Genomic DNA, 10,091 nt, shown 5'->3' on the forward strand with positions numbered 1-10,091 from the left:
GCACGCTATCTTACCATCATTCCCAAATCAACTGAGCTTTTTTTTTTTTAAGGGACAGCTCTATTTCTCAGGCTAGAAGGCATTTAGACAGTAGATTTGGGTTTCAAGAAGGGGAATTTTTGCATTATGAGTGTGTGTGTGTGTGTTTGTGTTTTTATGTGTGCGTGTGTGTGTGTGTGTGTGTGTGTGTGTGTGTGAGAGGCTCTGAGGAAATATCTTCAAGATTTCATGTAACTCATTTGCTTTTCAATGCTGAAAGCTGATTTCTGATTTCTTGGCCTTCTTTAAATGTTTATCTTCCTGGGTTTAACTTGGGCTGCTAATGAGTCTGGGCCAGTGATGAAGGTGGAAGGGGTTGATCCTAGAAAATTACTCCTTTATTCAAACAGGTAAACTGGCAACAACAACAACAACAACAAAAACCAGGAATTCTGCTACCCTAGAAATGAGATTCCAGTTAAGTTTCATCATTTTGTCATGAAATTGAATTTTCTGTGATTTAGTAGTCACATTTTCATTCTATTTCTTCTAGTTTCTGGTGCTGCCATTAAAAAAGAAAAGTTTGTTCTCCATTTTTTCAAAGGTAGTTTTTCAAAGGTAGTTTCCCCCTACTCTATTCTCTTGTCCAGTTCTGGTGCCCTTTAATGAGATTTCTCCAAGAAACATTCCATCGACCTTTCTCTATGAATTGGCTCTATTTGTGGAAATCAAAGCTCTCGTGTCTTCACTGGCAGATTTTAGAGAAAGTGCCTCCATTGTCTCACTGTTCAGATTCAGGCTGGGGTCTGGCACACTCCACACTAGGGATATAATAACTATCTCCCATGCTGGTCCCACAGAGTTAACAGAAGTCATATAGATGACATGGGATATGGAACAAGAGGCAAGAGTGATAAAACAAACTCTTTACCTTCCTAGGTACAAGTTCCCCATTTATGTTCATGGCCAGATTTCTAAAGTACACAAGCATCTGGTCGGTGGCCAGCTGTTAGCTAATGACACTATTACTGTAGATCATCACCATGGGCACACATATCAAGAGATGGAAATAGCCTATCTAGTAATGAGCTCCCCATGCTTCCCAAATGTGCAAGGTTCCTGCAACAAGGATCCAGGGATGCAGAAAAGCTTCTGTGGATCATCCTCCCCCAGAGAAATAAGGTGCTAGTAAAAACACTGGTGGGTGAGCCAAAGTAGCTCACAAAAGCATAGAAACTGTTTTTTCCATATCCTCATCTCGAGGAGAACTGACAAAGATCGTGTGTGAAGCACCAGAAGGTATCTGACTCATCTAGCATCTCAACAGGACGGGAGGCATCAGGTCTGACATGTTCTGGGAGTAGCCCATGGTTGGGTTGTGGACCACAAGCTCTCCACGTTTGGATGTCCTTCCCTCAGAAGAATGTCTTTCTCCAGCCTTTCCAAACCACACAACAAACTATATATGGCACCAGAATTCTTTCTGCTCTTCTAGAGTCATTTCTTCTGAATCTTTGAGTATTCTTCTCTTCTGCATCCCCAGTGTCTCTTACTCATCAAATATAGACTGTAATAGCACAGGTTATATGCTTACAGCATGGCTGGGAAGGACCAGACCTCACCCCAGATCAACACATCAATGCCCTTGAAAAAAATAGGGTTTTGGAGCTTATATTCCTCTTCTACCTGACTCATTCTAGTACTTAAGTCAGGTGGAAATTTTTTTAATACATCTTTTTATACATGTTTTCCTCTTGGTGGGACTCTGAAGAAGGAAGCTCTAGATATTGGATAAAGAACTTTATACAAATCTTTTCACTGGATAAAGTCTTTCCACTGCTGAAAAACTTTTGACAGTTTATCCCAACCACCACTGTAAAAATGGAAGATCTTGTACCGATTTCCTTGGCTAGAAACAACCAGCTTCCCACTGTTACAGGTTTAACACAAAAGAAAAGATGGAAAGACCTTATTTGTCCCACGTCAATCCCAAACACCAGGCAGATATGTAAGGCAAACACCTCTTGTGGCTCCCCCCATTTGGAGTTTTACAGTTGGTCACAGTTCTCAGGGGACTGCAGACTAGTGTGAAGGTTGGAGGTGGAGCTGGTAGAACAGGTCATGTAATTGTCCATGTCTTTTTGTTTTCATTGTCCAGAAAAACAATATTGCTGTTCTCAGTAAGGGCTTCACTTAATGGCGAGAGGCAGAAAGGGGAAGAAAAGGTGTCAGAATCAGAATCAAAAGTACTAACCCAGCTCACATCAGCGGCCGTGAGCTCTAAGGAGTTTTTCTCTTCTCCAGGCTCTGGACTTAACTCTGGCTCATTCCCTGGCCATTCACCGACAGTTCAGACCTGGAACTCTTCCTGAGAATTAATAGTAGAAAAGATTCCCAAGACTGGGGAAAGATAAAATAGCTTGGAAAAGTCATGGAAAGATTGGATAGCTTGGGTAGAACCATCTATCCCCAAACCTTGAGATAACTTTTCTTTGTGTCCTAATAAGAAGCTTAAGATATCTTGCAAATTCTGGGCCACCCCCAAGACATCCTTATTCTTAGCGATCAGAGGGTATTCTGGTTCCACAGTAGATGACCGATGAGCTGTCCAGAGTCATAAACGTGGCTGGAAGTCTTCCTTCCAGGGACCATTTAGAGGAGCTTTCAGGAGTGATGTAGCTTTTCAACTTGCCTCTAGATCCTGGAGTTAAGGATCCAGGCAAGATGAATATGGTCCCCAGAAGTTCATCATTTTTCAAATACAAGCAAAAATAATCTGGAAGATGCTCCCCAAAGCTGTGCAGTACTTCCAGGGGGTAGTAGACATTATTCTTAAAGTAGATGATCTCCCCATCCAATCCTGAGGGAGAGTCACTAATGTCACTGGGGTGGAGGGTCATGAAGTCAGAGGCTTTTGTGGAGGCTCCAGAGACATTGCTAGGGGAATATTTCCATTATTCACAAGCACAAGTGCCAAGTAAGAGACCAACTTATAAATGGACATCATCATTAGGAACCTGTAAAGAAAGAAGGTCTACAGACCCTGAATTTTTACATATAACTTGATGAATCAGGTCTTACTGCTTTGTGCAGGGCCCTAGGTACTTATTGGGCTGCCTTTGCCTGTGAGTCTCTATATGGTCTCCTCACCTATAGACAAGGTGGAATGGAGCCATGGACCCACCATTTGCTGTAGACATTAATTCTCCATAATTTTGGCTTTGGGAATATTCATCATGTCAACTATACCATTCCTGGAAAGTTCATGACAATCAACTGGTTCCCCATGGCTCCATATAGTCAACAAGCATTTATTATACATTTTGCCAGTTACACTGTGCTAAAGACCGGGGGACCCTAGAAAAGGTAAAAACAACCCCTATCTTAAGGGAACTTACAATATACTAGAAATGATGTGACATGCAAAAAGTGAAGGAATCCAGACAGAGTAAAAACTTTCTAATGGGGAGATCAGCAAAGATTTCATGGAGAAGATGGTCTAGAGTTGAACTTTAAAGGAAGTTAAAGGAAATCAGTGTTTCAGTGAACTTAAATGGCAAGGAAGTGTGATCTGGTATGGAGGTAGACTATCTACATGAATGTAAGAGGAAGGAGAATTTATCAAACTTTAGAATTCATCTAATCCAACTTTTTCATTTTAAGGAAGAAGATTATGGGATCCAGTGAAACTAAACCACTTGCCCCAAATCATGTTGGTCCACATTATATTATATATTAAATATTAGGGTAGAATAGAACTTAATTTAATTTTCTTCTATCTGCTTTAATACAGGCACATCTTTTTTAAAAACGTGAAAGGGAGAAGTAAAAAAAAAAAGTAACAGTTCTTAGAATAGGAAAGTATATAACCTCACAAATTCCAATATTCCTCTGGCTCCATCTTGGTATCACATAGTTTTAGCAGCATTGAATTAATTGTATTTTATCACTAACTCTCTAGTTATTCTCTCTTCTACTCAGAAATCACATCGAGATAGAAAAGGTTGTTTTCCTCTAAATAGAAAATTGGTTTGCCTCTGAATAGCAATATGGACCCCAGAATCTGATAGCATTGCCTTTTAAGAAAATGAGGAATACTCAGGAAGCTTGGAACAGATCAGAGTACCATAAATTAGCTCTGGAAGAGAATTTAGAAATCACCAAGTCTACTCTTTTCTTCCCACCACACACAATTTTACAGTGAAGAAAATGAGTGAGAGAAAAGATAAGTTGCTCAAGGTCACACAACTGGTCAGTGTCTGAAGCAGGATTTGAACTCTAAGCCTGACTCCCCGCCCAGGGTTTATCCACTACAAACCTCTCTGAGAAGGATGCTCCATGGGAGTTCAGACAATCCAGTATACCTGAAATATACACTGTCATCTTCTCCTTTTTAGGGTTTAGCTCAGACACCCCTCCCTCCATGGTTCTTTTCCATATCTATAAGTGATTTTGAATTTATTATTTGTTTGCAAAAGCTCACAGAATCCAATCGTGTTCCTTCCTACCTCAGTAGAATGTAAACTCCTTGAAGGTAGGGATCGTTTCGTTTTTGCCTTTTTATCCCCAATGACTAAGGCATTTTGCACATTTGGCACTTAAATGTTCATGGATTTGGACTGAATTAAATATCACAGCTTATGAGAGATATTATTTAGTAGAAAGAGTCAGGTGGAGTCCATCAGAGCTGGGTTCAAATTTCATCTCGGATGCATACTGTCTCAGGCTCTAAATCCCTCAGTGGCAAAGCAGGGCCAGGTTTCCATTGATGAAGGAAGCTTTACAGTTCAAGAGCAAAAAAAAATCTTGCAAACACAATGTTTAGGAACACAACTGCTTCCCCCCTCCATGTATTAACAGTTAAGGAAATTAAAAAAAAAAAATCTTTCCAAAGAAATATGATCAAAGGGTTCCCCCTGCCTGCAGGCCCAGCACTGAAATGCCAGACATACAGACTCATAGATTACTCATATTTTCTCAATTTTATCAGATCACTGAGTACTAAGGAAATGCCTTGATATTTAGAGGAAAATTATACTGTTGAACTGCTGAACAAAAAGTGATTGGTCTAAAAATATGACCAACTTATAGTGAATTAATATAGAGGATAATAGTCTGTATTTCTACAGCTTTTTAATAAATCCTTTCTTATCTCTCTAATTCTTGTTTATTATAAGATTTTTCCAGGGGTATAAAAATAAAAAGCTAAGGAAAAGTTCACTCTTATAAAAATCAATTTTAGTCCCAAAGAGTCTATGTTGAAAGAACCTTTAATATATGGGCAGCTCACTAGCCAAATTTTCAGCTGTGCTAATTGTTTCTTTTAAAGGATTACTGCAAAGATGAATTACTTTTTTAATTTAATTTGAACACATTTAAATTTATAAGCATATACTTTCTCTTCTCTCATTGTACAACAAAAATAAATAAAATCCTCAAAACAATTATATACAGTCAATCAAAGCCAATTTCCACATTGCCATGTCCAAAAACATTTAGGGTCACATTTTGAGTTCATTTATTTTCTGTCAAGTAGTACTAATATGCTTTATATTTAGTACTTTGGAAACAAGATTGGTCATCTTTCAAAACTTTCATAATTGTTGCCAGTATAATGGTTTTGTTATTGTATAAATTGTAATCCTGATTCTGTTCAACTCATTCTGCATTTGTTCATTTGGGTCTTCTTAATTCTTTGTTTGTTTGTTTTTTTTTTAAAAAACATCCCTTTCTTCATTCTTTTGGTACATTAGTATTCTATTATTGTCATGTACCATAATTAATTCAGCAATTCTGCAATTTATAGACACTGTTGGTTACAAAGGTTTCTGTGGTGCACTTAGTGGTTGTTGATGCAACTACAAAAACTGCTGCTATAAATAATTTTGTACACATATAGGCTCTTTTCTTCCTTTTTGACCTTCTTTTGGGGGAACAGTTGCAAATTGTTTTCCAGGTTGCTTGGATCAAAAGTCAATTTAAGTGTAAAACAATTAAATCTGAGAGTATCTGTCTTCAAATTTACTGCTCAGAGCTGCCTAAATCTGGAGAAATATTTTGAGGCTATTAAAAACTATTAAGATAAATCACTCTACCTTAGATGCTTACAAAATATTAACTCAAGAACTCACTCTTTTATCTTCCTCAATATTTCTAACTCAATAGAATTTCTAACTGATCATCTTATATAATTCATTAATAAGTTTTCAAATCCTAAAAGTCTGTGATTTTTTATTGCTTTCTTTATTATCCATAGGGCTAGCAGGAGTGATTTTTCATTTCTCCGTTTAATGGATCACATCAAAGGCCAATCTAACACTCAGATTGTTTTTGATTGGCCTCTAATGTTTTTCAGCTCTAAGAAATGGCTGATTGGCCCATTCATTCTTAAATAGGTAAGATATTCCCCAACTCCTATCTACAGGATGATAGACTTAGAGATGGATGAGATTTTAGGGACCATCTAGACCAGTGGTTCTCAAACTTTTGTTCTCAGTATCTTCATGTTGTTAAAAAAAACTATCGAGGATCTGTTCAAAGAGTTTTTGTTCACATGGGTATATTTATAGCTATTTACTATATTAGAAATAAAAAATAATTTTGAATTTGTAGACCCTCTGAAAGGGTTTCAGAGACCCCAATAATTCTTTGGACTACACTTTGAGGACCACTGACTAGACACTAATTTTACAGATGGGGAAATTGAGACCTAGAAAAATTCAATAATGTGCCAGACAGATGTCAGGTCATAAACATCAAACCTGAAATGTGAATCCTTTGCTCTTTCCGTGACTCTAAACTTCTTCATTCAAAGAAACTGATTTTACAATGATGGTCTCTTTGTTCAGAAGTCGAATTTCTCTAGAAAATCTGGGTCCTTGACTATTTAGTACATCACCACCAGCCCCACAGCCTCAGGGATCCTTGGGGCAGCCAGATTCAATCTTTCCAGGTAACATAAATAACTTTCTTCAAAATAAAACCAAAGCAACCCAGCCTATCTTTTCTACAAGGATCGATGAAGAATAAACACAAACAGCCTTTGTTATTTTTGCTGTGTGAAATAGATTAGATTGTTTGTTCCCTATGCTGAAAAGGATGATTTAAAGGTGTCTCTGTACCTTTTTGGGCAGATGGTGGCAATTTTTTAATTAAATGGGTTCAATGGAGGTGTTACATCTTCTGTGACAGCCATAATTTGATGTTTCTTGGTGTGCCATTAGGTATCAATTCGGCTTTTACACACACACACACACATACACACACATTCTGTATCAGCAGACCTTCTGCCAAGAAGAGAGAAGTAGTACAGTCTGTTGAGAAGACAAAGAAAAATAAATTTTGGTTAATGAGTTCCACAAGGCTGACTTGGGCAACTTATATTTTATAGAAATATCATATATTGATCTATATATTTACACATTAAATACCATATATTTGCATATTCTACAGGATATCAAATATCCTCTGGAAGGAATGGTTTAAGGATTTAAAGGAAAAGGTTTAAAACGACCATTTGCTCCATGTATAATGTTGAACAAGTTATTCCATCTCTCTGGGTCTCATTTTCCTTATATGTAAAATGCAGGATTTGGGCTAGATGGCTTTGCAAGGCCCTGGCAGCTCTAAATGAATAATTTTATGGTAAGTCCAAGTACAGGATAGAGGTCATTTCTCTCCCTGCCCTGTTTTTGAAATTTCAAATAGAAAAAGAAAAAAAAGATATGTGCACAGCAGAACATGAGAGAGGATTCAAAATATGAGGCAATAAATTTGTACCTCAAGAAATCCTATATAATAAATATTACACATTGTGTTCTGAACTGTCCATCTTTGCTTCTATGAAGGTTTATAGCAATTTCTACTTTATTCTTTTTTCCCTTCCCCCCAGGAAAGCTACAATTAAGTATGGATATATTTATATAAACATATACACATATATTTAAATTTGTATATGTCTATGTATGTGACAAGCACATATACAGACACAAATATATGTAATCACACATATGTACATATAAATATTTATATGTATATACATTAAACACTATATACACACAGATATAGGTAATAGATTATACATATATATACATGTTCATTCATATACATCTTATAGGACCATAATGTGTTTTTTTGTCCTATGTTTTTCTGAGGTGGATAACATCATCCTTTATAAGTCCAAATCTTTCTATATTTTTCTAAATCCACCAACTCATCCTTTTCTACACTGCAGCAGTATTCCAATCTTATATTATCTAGCCATTTTAAGTAGTTTAAAACAATATTTAAAACAATAGCATATAGTGTAATGTTCTTTTGAATTTATAGACAGAATTCAGTTGTTCAAAGGCCATGTCTGCTTGTTGTTTTTTGTCTATGAAGGTAATTCAACTATACACATTCCCCCTACAATTGTTCTATCTATGGTGAATTAAATTTATTTTTTTCTGAATGTAAAGCAATGAACTTTAGACTTTAGATGCCTCAGTTTCCTCATCTGTAAAATGAGTAAATATGAGATATTTGCAAAATGTTTAGCATAATGCTGGCATATAGTAACCACTACACAAATGTTAGTTATTATTATCATCATGTACCTCTTTGTTCTGTTGCTAAGGCAAAATTTAATTAAATTAACAAATCTTTGTGAAGACAAACTAAGAAAAATTGGAATTATATTTAAGAAGAAAACAAAATTTGGGGGGATTTTAAAAACCAAACATAGATAGGGAGGCCTGGGTTAGAAAATTGTTTGATTGAAATGCTTATTGTGGTTTTAGTGGAATCTGAACATACTCTTATTCGAGAGTATGATATATTAGCCAAAAATTCCAATGTAGTTTCAGGTTTCATTGAGAGGTATAATGTCCAGCTCTATGGAGGTTGTTCCCTCTGCCCTAGCCTGGTCAATCCACATTTATAATATTGAGTTCAGTTGTAGGTGCAATACTTTTAAGAAGGAAATTGGCAGTTTGGGAAGAGGGCTAACTAACAGGGTGGGGAATGAGGATAAACCTCAAATTCATGCTATATAAAGATCATTTGAAGGAACAAGGGATCTTTCATCAGAAGAAGAGAAAGCTTGATTGAAATTAATTATATATTTCAAAGTGTGATTCAGATATTCAATATTATTCCACACATTTTAAATATATAAAAGGCATTCAGGTGGGAGATTGCATTTGTTTTCTGCTTAGCCTCAGAGAACAGAATAGAGAACAATTGATGGGAGGCAGATTTAAATTTCATATAAAGGAAAAGTTCCTAACAAATAAAATAGCTCAATGTGAAATGGATTACCCCTCGAAGTTTCAGGGTCCTAATTACAGGTCTTGAAAAAAAGCCTTAATGAATGCAAGTTTTATACATATATATATATATATAATGGAGGAATACTATAATATGGTGAGAGAGTCTATGGATTCTCTTCTGAGATTCTGCTAATCCCCTCAGCCTAATAATTCTTTTATCAGCCACAATCATTAGTCAATGTTCAAAAATTTAAAAAAAATGTTTGCAGCTTTATAGTTGAGGAGAATATGATAATTTGCCCACCCGAATATAAGCACACACATATATACACACACATACACATACACATCCATCTACTTTACAAAGAATGACCACAGAATCCCAGAATGTCAGAATTAGATAGAACCTTAAAAGTTATCTAGTCTAATTAGTATCTGAACATGAACCCTCTTGAAAACACCCTTAATAAATAATCATCTAATCTCTTTATAAACAATATTTCTTTTTAATTGGATAAGCACTTTAAATTATAGCTATTTCTATTATATAATATTTCATGTTATAATAAACTTCTTCAAATTTGCCACTAAACACAAAAGAATACCATTTCCTTTTTCCCTCTTTCTAGTTCCCTCCTTCCCCATAACCACTTTGGAATGAAACTCACTGTAACTTAAATCCAGGACTAGAAGACCCAATTCTTTCAAGCCTTAATGAAAATATAGACTGAAAAATAATGTGATAGCAACTGTTCACTAAGTTTAAGATTTAATTAGGCTTCTCAACCTTATGCCTTAGTTAGATAAGAACTTTAAAAAGCAATACTTCTGCTTGGGGCCTGAGGGGATAATGGACTAAAA

The 10,091-nt window shown here is 36.0% G+C and overlaps 1 pseudogene; it reads right to left on the reverse strand.

The window, feature by feature from the left end:
* Positions 1 to 760: 760 nt before the first annotated feature.
* On the reverse strand, positions 761 to 2,879 carry LOC100914200 (annotated as a pseudogene).
* Positions 2,880 to 10,091: the final 7,212 nt, after the last annotated feature.

Source organism: Sarcophilus harrisii, chromosome 3 (genome assembly GCF_902635505.1).
Source record: "Sarcophilus harrisii chromosome 3, mSarHar1.11, whole genome shotgun sequence".
Taxonomy (NCBI): Eukaryota; Metazoa; Chordata; class Mammalia; order Dasyuromorphia; family Dasyuridae; genus Sarcophilus; species Sarcophilus harrisii.